Genomic DNA, 14,479 nt, shown 5'->3' on the forward strand with positions numbered 1-14,479 from the left:
AAGTGTTTTTGCAGACTTAATTAAAACTTATGAGAAAAAAGGAAAAAAAATTGCAGAATACAAGCCTCAGATCTTGAAGGAAAAATCTGCCTCAGAAAATCGTTGCAGCAAAAATCACTAGCAAAGAATTGTACTCTACAATCAAAATCTGTCCAACTACTGCGACCAAAAGAAAGTGGAAATGAGTTAGTCTCTCTGATGAGATTGCCTACCAGAAAACGTTCTTGATATTTTTAATACCTTTGCCAGCTTGCTGAATGGAATTTTCTCATCTGCTCATGGTACTAAAACGGGAGTTCTGGGGCTGGAGTCTTGGCAAATTTAATCGCAAGGCACTTCAAATTTCTCCCTTCCATCTTTCTCTGTATTCTCATCATTATCTACAGAACAAGTGTAGTAGTTCCTGAGAAAAAGGTGTAATGAGGCCACGTCCCTTTTTACACCTCTCTGCAACACAGCCCTCTGGCGCATACTGGAGGTTCCTGGTGGGCTAGTTGGCCCCCAGGGATGCCTAGTATTCAAGGGGATTTAGTTCCCACTCTGGAAACGCGCCAGGGGGCTGCGTTGCAGAGAGGTGTAATGAGGCCACGCCCCTTTTTACACCTCTCTGCCATGCAGCCCCCTGGTGCATACTGGAGGTTCCTGGTTGGCTAGTTGGCCCCCAGGGACCCCTAGTATGCAAGAGGGCTTAATCCCCCAACTTAGAATGCGCAACGGGGCGCGTTTGCACAGTGGTGAAGGTAGGGGGCGGGGCTTGAAGTAATATGTGTGCAAACATGCTCTGTGGCGCGTTTTCAGTTGGGGAATTAATTCCTCTTCAATCCAGAGGTCCCCTAGGGGCCAACTAGCCCAACAGATGCCTCCAGTAAGCGCCACAGAGCTGCGTTGCAGAGTGTTATAAAAAGGGGGCGTGTCCTCTGAACACCTCTCTGCAACGCTGCTCCCTGGCGCATTCTGGAGGTACCCGGTGGGCTAGTTGGCCCACATGCGACCTCAGGATTGAAGAGGAATTAATTCCCCAACTTAAAACGCGCCACAGGGCGTGTTTGCACACATGTCTCCTCAGGCCCCGCCCCCTTCCTTCACTATTGAGCAAAATATTCCTCTGAAAACAACCGAACTACGAATTCCGATTTACTCACCTGTTATCACGAGAGAGGTCAGTGCTGCATCTTTGAGCCCAGTACGGACCTTGAAAAGTAAATCTAAGCGTACTTACCAGTAACTTGTATTTCCTTCCATAGAAATCTATTGTGTGGTTATTTTTTAAATGTACAAATATCCCTCTAAAATCAGCCGAACTACGAATCCCGATTTACTCACCTGTTATCAGGAGAGACCTCATTGCTGCTTCTTTCAGCCCACTACTGATTGTAAAAAGTAATTCTAACCTTAGTTACAGTAACTTCAATTTCCTTCCATAGTCTAACATTGACTGGTTTCACTTGGAAATTCTTCTGAGGTGTGGAGTTTTGGAACTTTAAAAAATTTCTCTAAAATTAGCCGAACTACAAATTCCAATTTACTCACCTGTTATCAGGAGAGACCTCAGTGCTGCATCTTTCAGTCCACTACTGATCCTGAAAAGTAATTCTAACCATACTTACAGTAACTTGAATTTCCTTCCATAGGCTAACATTGACTGGTTTCACCTGGAAATTCTTCTAAGTGTGGAGTTTTGGAACTTTAAAAAATTCCTCTAAAATCAGCCGAACTACGAATCACGATTTACTCACCTGTTATCAGGAGAGACCTAATTGCTGCTTCTTTCAGCCCACTACTGATTGTAAAAAGTAATTCTAACCTTAGTTACAGTAACTTCAATTTCCTTCCATAGGTTAACATTGACTGGTTTCACTTGGAAATTCTTCTGAGGTGTGGAGTTTTGGAACTTTAAAAAATTTCTCTAAAATTAGCCGAACTACAAATTCCAATTTACTCACCTGTTATCAGGAGAGACCTCAGTGCTGCATCTTTCAGCCCACTACTGATCCTGAAAAATAATTCTAACCATACTTACAGTAACTTGAATTTCCTTCCATAGGCTTGCCTGCTATATAAAATATATATAAATAAATAAAAATTATATATATTACAATTTCAATATTTTTAAAAACATTTTTTGCCAATTTATATTAAAAATATGTAATGTAATTTAAAACATAAAATATCTAAAAAATAAATACTTTAAATAATATAGTGAATCAGTATAAAAAATAACAATTAATACATTTAAAAATTATCATTTACAAAACCTTTGAAATTCACTGAAAAAACCATAGGTTTCAGCCACGTTATAGTTAGGAATTAGCATTTAAAAAACCTTAGAAATTCACTGAAAAAAACCATAGGTTTCACACATGTTATAGTTAGCTTGACATTTCACTCATACAAAACCATTGAAATGTCCCCGTTATAGTTAGTTCAGCTAACTATATCTCGCGCGGGCCCGCAATGCACTGCTGATGACGTCACATATTACATCACTCATGACATGGTCAGTGACATCACTCATGACTTCACTGATGACATCTCAAATGACATCACTCATGACATCACTGATGACATCATCCTTGTGAAAGAGTGGCAGACCTCCTCTCACCCTAATATAACCTTTGATACACACATTCAAAAATAGAAACTAAAATTTTCAAAAAAATGGAGATACCAATACCAGTTACAACAACCTATTCAGTAATTCCAACATCTACATACACATCCACTCATTCACCAACAGTTCTATATAGTCACTCATACATGTACTCACTCATCATATGTACTCATACACCTATAAATCCTGTTACACACCGATACTCATCCATAGTTACTCACACACATACTCACACATGCAAATAAACTATCAAACATCCATTTACTTGCATATACAGCTATACACACACCACTGCACTTACCTCTACAGAAACGTACACATACTTACTCTCCTAAATAGTCACTTATAGAAACACATACTTATTTATACAGTAACTCTTCCAATCTCTCACTATCACATATACTCAATTATATACAACATAACTCACATATACTAGTTTAAAACATGTAGTTACTCATAAAGATACTATTGAGCCAGTCATTCACTCACTAACACAACCATATATACACTCATCTACCCATACAGTCCTGCACACATGCTGTCTTCAAAACACATACAGTGAGTCAGTCATTCATGCATCTGTGCGCTAAGTAATACCCCCCACCAAACCCTACAGACACTCATTCTGATACTCAAAAAAACAAATAATAACCCATATAGACACTCATGTAGCTACTCAGCAACCCATTCAGCCACTTATACACAAAGTGAGACACTGATAGAGATATGTACTTATTTAAACATTACTTGCTAATACATGTATTCACTAAGATACACTTAATAAGTCAGTTATACAATCAATTTTACCAAAAAACATCCATTTAGACACTTATTTACCCATTTATTCTTCCATCGACCTTTAGATATACATATATAAAAAATATTTATTTTTCAGAAAGACACACATTCCCTGGATGATGTCATCAGTGATGTCATTTGAGATGTCATCAGTGATGTCATGAGTGATGTCACTGACCATGTCATGAGTGATGTAATATGTGATGTCATTAGCAGTACATTGCAGGCTCGCGAGTTATAGTTAGCTGAACTAACTATAACGGGGGAATTTCAATGGTTTTGTATGAGTGAAATGTCCAGCTAACTATAACATGTGTGAAACCTATGGTTTTTTCAGTGAATTTCTAAGGTTTTTTAAATGCTAATTCCTAACTATAACGTGACTGAAACCTATGTTTTTTCAGTGAATATATATATATATATATATATATATATATTTTTTTTTTATTTTTTTATTTTTATATATCCATCAAATATTGCCACACAGTGAAGACGCCACACAGCCATGAGTAAATGCCTTTTAATGAAGGGCTGTGGCATGGCAGGGTAACAGTTACACCCTCAGTTTCTTGAATGGCCCAACGCGTTTCAAGCATAACACTGCTCTTGTTCACGGGCTGATCGGCAAAGGGAGGTGGCCGGCAGTCGCACAGGAACAGCTGAAAACTACACCCATAGTCCCGCCCCAGTGGGCGTATGCACGCACTGCATGCTGGTGCTTGAAGTTCCTGCTTAATTATTTCCACAGTGGGTGCCTTCTCTCTCTCTCAAATAAAAGCCTTAGTGTTACCCATGTGGGTTGAAAGGTGGTTGCCAACACCCGCAATGCCAAATAACAAAGTCCTTTCACGTGGCTCTCACCGCTCCAGCGAGTTCGCAGGTGCAAACTCAGGATCTGTCCGGCAACAGCAGGACGTCTTCGCGACCAGGTCAGCCGCTAAAATCCATCAAATATTGCCACACACTGAAGACGCCACACAGCGATGAGTTAATACCTTTTAATGAAGGGCTGTGGCATTGCAGGGTAACAGTTACACCCTCAGTTTCTTGAATGGCCCAACGCGTTTCAAGCATAACACTGCTCTTGTTCACGGGCTGATCGGGAAAGGGAGGTGGCCGGCAGTGCATGCTGGTGCTTGAAGTTCCTGCTTAATTATTTCCACAGTGGGTGCCTTTTCTCTCTCTCAAATAAAAGGCATTTACTCATCGCTGTGTGGCGTCTTCACTGTGTGGCAATATTTGATGGATTTTAGCGGCCGCTGGTCGCGAAGACGCCCTGCTGTTGCCAGACAGATCCTGAGTTTGCACCTGCGAACTCGCTGGAGCGGTGAGAGCCACGTGAAAGGACTTTGTTATTTGGCATTGCGGGTGTTGGCAAGCACCTTTCAACCCACATGGTTAACACTAAGGCTTTTATTTGAGAGAGAGAGAAGGCACCCACTGTGGAAATAATTAAGCAGGAACTTCAAGCACCAGCATGCAGTGCGTGCATACGCCCACTGGGGCGGGACTATGGGTGTAGTTTTCAGCTGTTCCTGGGCGACTGCTGGCCACCTCCCTTTGCCGATCAGCCTGTGAACAAGAGCAGTGTTATGCTTGAAACGCGTTGGGCCATTCAAGAAACTGAGGGTGTAACTGTTACCCTGCCATGCCACAGCCCTTCATTTAAAGGCATTTACTCCTCGCTGTGTGGCGTCTTCACTGTGTGGCAATATTTGATGGATATTTTTTTATATATATATATATATATATATATATATATATATATATATATATATATAGCATGACAAGGGCAGTCATTTCTGCTGTTTGCAAACTTGTGTTACCTGGACTTTATCCTGGGATTCTTTGAAAGCTTTTGAGGGCAATGAAAGGACAACAAATAGATGCAGTTAAGGCAAGTTAAATTGATCCCCTTCAGAACTTTTGTTTTCCGAATGCGAGATTGGTACCCACTTGACATTCACTTAGATTCTGTAGTTTAGTCAAATAGTAATACACAACGCAAGAAATTTGCATATTACTAGCAGAAGGTACAGTATTACGCCTGATGTTATAGTCCTAGTGCAAATGAATGCACCAAAATTTACAGGAGAACAGTTATCAATTACACATCTACTGTGTTAGATACCTTTTGGAATGTCTGCCACCATTTTGGGGGAAGTCAATTCCAAGAACAAATGTTGCCTTAGACCATTAGTCGAATTTGAAGCTATTAGTAGACAATATGTGGTAAATCAATAACCAAATATTAGTACTATTAATATGTCGTTAAATCTGCCATATAGAAAATGAGAGCTGTAAATAATAATAAAGACTGAGACGCTGTCTAAATGAGGCATTATTTTTAAGGCTGTTTTAAAAGAAAAGTAAGATGCATGATATAAATAAAAACTATTCTACATGCTGAAATGAGTTAATTAAGAGAACGTAATTTGTAAATACACAAATTAGAGTTAATATGTCCCTCAAATGAAAATGTCATATTGTAAGGAAATCTTTTCCAGAGAACTGTTCCTATAAAAAGTTCAGGCAAACTTCCAAATCTCAAACAGACCAAAAGGCAGTAGAAATGTGCTAGGAAGGCAAGGAAAAATCAACAATATAAAGGAAATGTGATTCAAATGGCAAATAGATTCTACCCAATGTTTGCATCAAAATTCAGGGAGCAAACCTAGTTAATCAGGAGCTCACGCATGAACAAAAATGCTCTGTGGGGAATGCCATGCAAAAGGAACAACCATTTGGAGAAATCAGATCTGTGAAAAAGCTATGTGAATCACCAGTCAATCTCACAAAACCTACAATAAAGAGCATGTTAGTAGGAACCAAGACCAACCCTGATCAAAAGACGGAGACCCTCACAATGGAAGGTAACATCGAATATAGTAATCAGCTCAGATCCCATGCAGGCCCACCTGCAATTGGTCAACAGACAGTGCCCGCAGTTGTTGAAGAAAAGAAAGACGAGAACAAATTGGACGTAGCCCCAATCCATAAACCAAATAATAAATGTTACGTAAAACAACAAGAAGTGGTATAACACAATGTACCACAATCAAGTCGAGATTCAAATGAACAGATACTAGTTCAAATAAATCCATCCAATATTATCATGATGCAGCAACCATCAGGACAACACCCAATGAATCTGGACCAGTCCACACATCAGTTACCTCATTTAAGTAATCAGGAGCAAATACAGAATGTAAATAATCAGATCATATTCACTCCACAATATATATCACAAGGTCCTCAGGATTGTTTAAACAGAGGCAATATTTTGAGCTTAATGGCAGCTATTCCGTCACTAAACCACCTTAACACAACCGATCTTTTTTCTATTGAGTTTATCAACCAGGGAATAATGAACCAAACTGAGCAAACTCTCTCTACATGAAAGTCCTCCAAATCATTCACATTAATTTTGAAAACAGACCAGCAGTTTAAGGACTGGGGCATAACACTCTCCAAGCCTATAAAGAGATCTGATCCTTTACCTCTGTTATGTGCACTTAACAATCGCATACATTCACAAAGTGCAACCTCAGTTTATTCTGTATTAAAAAATACAAGAGGCCACTCGAGAGGCATTGAGATAGAATCACAAAGGAAAATTGATGTGGTAAATGACGGACCTAGAATGGCTAGGCGCAGAGAATGACATGATAATGACAGCAATTATGAATTCCAGCCAGGTTTAAAACTTTTATCGTGGAATATTGGAAGAGCAAAGCAAGAACTTCAGCATAACGCACCACCGGACGGCTGGGAACATTTTGATCTAATCGCCCTGCAAGAAACCTGGTTGATCACGCCGGTACAGAGAGCGGGTTACACCTTACATCATGTAGAGGCAACAAGATCTCAACGATATGCAAGGCCAAAGGGTGGCCTAGCCGTTTACATATCTACTGCATTAAATACTGCATCAGTGCTGTTGCCAGCAACAACATCTGACATGCAGCTGATCAGCATTGGGTTGAGGCAGTGCAGTGTAATAAGTCCCATCATTCTTATAAATGTGTATGCACACCCAAGCAATAAGAGGAACAAGCATTTGCAATGCAATCGGTCTCGCATTATTGAAAATTAGAGCCATTGGTGTTGTATTATTATTTGCATCGCCAGTAGCTCAAACTTTTACTAATGCAAGACGTATTGCATTACAAATGCTTGTTTTTTTCTGGGACTTTATTCTGTTTACGTCACTGAACTCCAGCACAGTTTGCTCAGGAGAACAGCCTGACACCTGGTTCTCGGTGAAAGCAACACACCCTCCTTCAAGAGCAGCTCATAATCCTGCAGAGATGCCACTGCATCACTGTAGCCCAGGATCAGCAATAAATCACACAGACGGTCAGAACAGGATGCAATAAAGTATTTCTGCTTGGCTGCTCGACAGCACAGATAGTATGTGTGAATGGCCAAAACACCATGCAGCCACCATTAGAAACGTTCACGCAGCAACCAGACTAGCATGTCATGTTTACTCGAATGGTGAAAGAAAAGGAAAGTACAGCTGCAGGTAACAGCAGATGTTTCTTTCCTAAGAATACTAAAAATCAAAAGAAATGTCCACGTGGCGCACAACCAGTTCACGAAAATAATAAAGCATCAAATAATGTTCAGAGGTTCTATTTTAGTAAACACTGTGTTGAGAATAATTAAATACATAAAAATGCTCCAGGTTCTTTTTTACCTAGGCCAAAGTGCAACTAATTACATATAAAATAGTTGCAAGTTCTTTCCTAGCATACACCGAATTAAGTGCGCTTACTGCTACTGCGACGCACACTTCTAGTTTGTTTTCGGAAAAGGCAGATAAGGCACAGCTGTAGTTAAGAACAAATGTTTATTCCTAAGAATACTAAAAATCAAAAGAACTCTCCACGTAGCTTACAAGTTCATGAAAATAATAAAGCACAAAATAGGTACAAAACAAAAAACAGGAATTGTTTTCAGCATGCTCACAGGCTTTCAAAATAATGTAATATAATGTAATATAAAATGCTGCGTGATTCTTTTTAGGTTTCACCTGTCGAATGCTGCGCACTGAGCAGCTTTTCGGCGCAGGCGGAATCTTATGTCAACAGTATGTGGCTTGGTCACCGCCCCTCTGTTCCATTGGCTAGCTCCATAAATGGAGGCTAGCCATTGGAACAGAGATCTGTCCGTCATAGCCGGAGCAGATTCGTGGGCGTTCCCGAAAATTTTAGGCTTTTGCCCACGTCATGGGGCGGTGGGTGGAGTTTTTTTTTCTTTTCAAGCCATGTTTTTGTCATTTTGGAAGGTGTCTGTTGCACGGATGAGCTGCGCTATTTCTGTTGCCTGTGGTCTCCGTGTTATGTTGTGCTTGGCTCGTGGCTGTCGTCTCCGTCTTCCGTCTTTGCCCGGTATGTATGCTCCAGTTTTCGTGCGTGGTTGTCGTCTCCGTCTTCCGTCTTTGCCCGGTATGTATGCTCCGGTTTTCGTGCGTGGCTGTCGTCTTTGTGCCTTCTTTATGTGTCGCCTTTATGTTGTGCGTGGCTGCTTTCAGGAGCTTCTCGGCTCCGCTGGCCTCCCCCTTCTCTCTGCCCTCCTCCGTCACGCTCTGCCGCTCCCCCGGGCCCCCACCCCTCCCCTCCCTCCCTCTCCAGCGGCCATGCTGCCTCTGCTTGTTTTATCCTACTGCAGCGGTGGGAGGAGAAGAAAGCTGTGTCGGTATGTGAGATGCTGGGCGTGGGGATGGTGTGTGCGAGTTGTGGTGCTTGTTACTTCTCTTTTCTCTGTACACCAATGTTTTTACTTCTTTACACCTCATATCTTATCTCTTAAATATGTATGCTCCGGTTTTCGTGCGTGGCTGTCGTCTTTGTGCCTTCTTTATGTGTCGTCTTTATGTTGTGCGTGGCTGCTTTCAGGAGCTGCTCGGCTCCGCTGGCCTCCCCCCTTCTCTCTGCCCTCCTCCGTCACGCTCTGCCGCTCCCCCGGGCCCCCACCCTCCCTTCCCTCCCTCTCCAGCGGCCATGCTGCCTCTGCTTGTTTTATCCTACTGCAGCAGCGGGAGGAGAAGAAAGCTGTGTCGGTATGTGAGATGCTGGGCGTGGGGAAGGTGTGTGCGAGTTGTGATGCTTGTTACTTCTCTTTTCTCTGTACACCAATGTTTTTACTTCTTTACACCTCATATCTTATCTCTTATCCTGCGTTTTGCTGTACCTTCTCTATACTGCTCTCACTTAATCTACCCCTCATTTACTCCCCTTTCTCTCTAACCTGCTTGCTCCTTTTCCCCACTGGCTCTGTTCCTTTCGTGATGTAATAGTGTCACATCTGAGGTAAGTCTGGTATCAATTTCTTGTAATGTTGTACATACACCAGGCTGCAAAAGAAAACTAACCAATTACTCACACCGATGAGTTGTTAAAACTATAGTCTATATCTCGGTTGCCTCTAACTTCTGGTTCTGCCGCTGCGCCTCCCCCCCCCCCCTTCGTACCCTAATTGTTACTTCTTTCACAACATTTCCAATATATTTGTTATCCTCTAAAGGCATCTGCCTTCTTTCTCCATAGCTCCACCTTTCCACTCCTCCCACTTCTATGTCCGGTCTCCCAGCCCTCTGCCTTTCACCGTGACTCTCTTCCTCCTCCGTGATCAGCGACCATACTAGAGGAAGGGGAAACATCGTTGTATGGCTGTGAACCCTGCAGATAAAGGCAATCTTTTGGTACATTGGAAATAGGGTGAACCGTGCAGTGCTATGCCTACGGTGGGTGCCTGCAGCTTGTTGCCCCAGCGTATTGTGCAGTGCTGGGCATGAGGTGTATGGGGTCCCTGCAAACGGTGCTGTGCCTGGGGTGGGTGCCTGCAGCTTGCTGCCCATGTGTATTGTGCAGTGCTGTGCATGAGGCAAATGGCGACCCTGCAAACGGTGCTATGCTGTGCCCGGGGTGGGTGCCTGCAGCTTGCTGGTCAACACTCCTGTTCCTCCACATTCTGCAGTATCGTGCAGAGGGAGGGTGCAGTTTTGGCTTAATTTGAATTGCCGCTCCTGCACAGGGTGAGGTATTGTGTGCGTGTGGGGGGAGGTGGGCGGGGGGAGGTGACAGCACCTTTGATGCCCCATCAGTGTGCAGTGTTGTGCATGGAGTGAGTGGCTGCACCTTGCTATTTGCACATTGTACAGTGTTATGTGTGGGCTGAATGGTTGAAGCCTCCTCTCCCTCCACATTCGGCAGTATTGTGGATGGAGTGGATAACTGCACTGTGCTGACCCAGCACAGTATACAGTGTTGCCCACGGGGTGATTGGCTTTCTCTGCACCGTGTGCAGCGTTGTGCGTGAGGTGATTGACTGCACCTTGCTGCCCCAGCACAATATATAGTGCTACCTGTAGGGTGAGTGACTGCTCCTGCATAGTGTGCTGTGTTGTACATGGGCACGTGGCAGCCCCTAGACAGTGTTGTGCATGAGTTGAGTGGCTGCGCCTTGCGGCCCCAGCAGAGTATGCAGTGTTTGGGTCTGTGTGTTTTTGTGTGGCATTTGCCAGAGATTAAACTATTGGCATTGTAAATGACAATGCCATTTATTTATCTGTTTTCAAAACCAACACATAAATACAAATGTTGTCATTTACAATCCCAATAGCTCAAACTTTTCAAAAGGCAAAACCATTGCATTGTAAATGCTTGTTTAACATACCGATCGGGGTGATTGTTTCCAGATGTACGTCCCTGTAAAGGGAAAAGGGAAAATAAACCCCGACAAGGTAAAGGGAAGCGAAATAAACCAGAGCAAAGAACAACAATTACAGCAAAACTGGATGCATCAAAACCTGTCAATCCAAAGTATGCAAATCACGAAAAAAAAGTAGTTCCAAGGTAAACACTTCACTCCACGTGCAGCATGTTTACAGTACTTAGTCGGTGCTGCGTGGGCATTCCCTCCAAAAGAGAGGCTAATCTACAAATGGACATTAGTCTGTTACAACAAAAAAGGCAAACAGACAAGGCAATAAACCAATTAAAAGCAAGGAGGTTAAGTAGGTGGAGTTTACCTATATATACAGATTACTTAAAGTCTCAAGAGACAGCACATGCGCTGCCTAGACGAGCCCTAAAAAGGAACTATTTACCAAATTAGTTAGGGTAATAACTGAAATAAGGTTCGAGAACCCTACGTGGGAAATAATCATTACAGGTGATTTTAACTCTAACTTAATATTCACTCCAGATGTTCATTTAGATACGGAAAATAAAATATGGGCTATGAAAACACAAGCTGCACCATACCTCAGGAGAATCGTTCGGCAAGGGCAGAATCTAGTGACAAACTCGGAACTCCATGGTATGATAGTAATTAATGGAAGAACTCAGAGTGATACTCCTCCAAACTTTACAGAATATGGGGTGAAGGCACGGTCCACAATAGACTTTACGAGACTTACCCTGCCACTGCTCGCATTCGTAAAGGATTTTTCCATTAAATATACCATCAAAAGTGATCATTCACATCAGCGACTCGAATTATTAATTTCCCCACCAAGGCTTATGGAAGCCTTGCCGTCAGTAGGAGAAATATCAACAATTAACCTGAAGCGCATAAGATGGACGACCAATACCCTCCCTAATATAGCTGTCAAAGCAACGGAGCTGGTATTAACACACTGTCCCAAGGGCGGGTCTTTGGTAGAACACTGGGAAACCTTTCAAAGACATTTGTTAAAAGATGCTCCTACAAGAAATTGTGGCAAGAAAGCATGGCAGATGTCTCTTAAATGTTTGGGGGAACAGAAAGATGCAAACAGACAACTTCTGGTCCAAGCTGTTTTTTAATGCAAAACAGTCAAATTCAATTCTGGGAACAGGTTAATTGTCACATGATACCTAAAAAAATACTTAACGCTCCTTGCCTCTCAGAGCAGGTTTGGATGCAATATTTAATTAGCACCTTTGGGAAGGTGGATACAAAGAGAAAAGAAGCTGCAAACATCATCAAACATCTGCCAACAAAGGATGACAACGCAATTTTAGAATTATTGCAAAGGGACACTATCCAACCGATTTTACATAGTCAAACTGTGCAGATTAAATCACCTTATATTGCTGGTAAGACATTGGGAATATTCTAAGATGTAAAACCAAAAGCAAACAGCATTATTGAAAACTCCATTTCACAATTTACAAAAGAGGATGTTCTTAAAACAATAAGGACAGGTTGAATGGAGGGTGCTCCAGGACCTAATGGCATTCCACAGGCAATTTTTAAATTGGACCCGGATTTCAGGGCTACGCCTTTGATACAATTGTACAATGAGGTGAGAAGCTCTGGTATTTTACCCGAAAGCTGGAGGGGCACCATAATCAACCCTGTACATAAAGAAGGCAATTTGGAAGATCCAGCAAATTACAGATTGATTTCGCTAATGGACTCAAAAGCTAAATATTATACCTCTCTAGTTCTCAGTGATTTGGTACATTGGTCGGAAACAAATAACATAATCCCCATAAATCAGTCTGGATTTCGTAAGGGTTCGGGCACAATTACATACATTCTAGCTCTAGGCTTAATGGCAGATAAGATCATACAACAGCGGAAAAGCCTACATGTATACTTTGTAGACTTCAAAGCTGCATTCGATCGTGTAAATAGAGGTATTTTATGGAACAAATTGAGGCAGTGGGGGCTTCCAACACACATCCTCCGAGCCATAATGCAGTTGTACACAAACACCTGGATTCAAGTTAAATTAGCAGATGGCTCTAGACGTATGAGGAAAATTCAAACAGAAAATGTCCTGAAACAGGTTGCATTTTAGCCCCTCACCTGTTTAACTTATTTATGGCTGATCTTTCCCCCAAGCTGGACCAGGCAAACTTACTTCTGCCACGCCTAGGCCTCCTGCAAAAAACAAATCTATCCTATGCAGACGACATAGTGTTGTTAAGTCAAACCAAAGTAGGGCTTCAAAGAGGGATTGACATATTGAGCAATTTCGCAAAGGACAACCGATTGGAAATAAACATAGCGAAAACTAAGGTCATGACAATGAGTCATCGCTTGCAGGCACGGCAACAATTCAAACTAGGCAAAGTGAACTTGGAGGGAGTCACAAATTATAAATACCTCAGCCTAAGTATTGACAGCAGATTTAACTTTAAAACACATAATGATGGTTTAATCAAGAAAGGAAATGGATTAATATATACTTTTTGCTCAATAGCGAAGAGTTTAAGCGGTCCATCGTTCAGACCATTATTGGCTGTTGTTAAAGCGAAGTTCTTGCCGACTTTAGCCTGTGCTATTGAACTTCAACATTGCAAGGAAGTAGCAGTTCTTGAACAAATGCAAATTAAGGCATATAGATCAGTATTTGCTTTACCGAGAAATTCTTCTCCTGCGCAGATTCGCCTAGAGTTTGGTTTACTGCAGCAACGTCTTGCAAGAATGTATGCGACAATAAAATTATGGTATGAAAATTGGTAAAGCTGCCAGAATCCACTTAATAGCGCCATTTGGGAAGCTCAAGAGAATAATTCACGATCAGCTTATCACAAATATTTGCAGTAATCAATAAAGTTAACAAAGGTGTCAGAGTTATGGAACTTGTATTTACCATTCACAACATTTTGATGACTAATAAATAAAGCAGCAAAAATACACTTGTTAACGGAGGACAAAATTATATTCAGCAACGGCTCCCATGCCTGGATGATACTGCAATCCTATATGATTTTACAACCAGCGGCTTATTTGGACATAACATATTCCATTCATCTAAAAAGTAAATTGTTAGCATTACGTCTTGGGGCACTACCAACTAATGCTGATCAACCCCTCTGGAAATATAGTGGTCCGCCGAGATGTACATTGTGTTGTGCTCCGAAGCAGGACTTTGTTCACCTGATCTGTATATGTCCCGTTTTAAAACTAAATCATTATTTATTGTTAAAAAATCCTTTTAAAGATAGGGGCATACGCATCTGCAGATCTGCTATATTAAAGTGTCTTGATCCATATGACCCGCAACTTAACTGTAGATTGGTAACATTTTTACTTTTATATAAAAATTTATTTACACTAGTATTT

This window comes from Lissotriton helveticus, chromosome 8 (genome assembly GCF_964261635.1).
Source record: "Lissotriton helveticus chromosome 8, aLisHel1.1, whole genome shotgun sequence".
Lineage (NCBI taxonomy): Eukaryota > Metazoa > Chordata > Amphibia > Caudata > Salamandridae > Lissotriton > Lissotriton helveticus.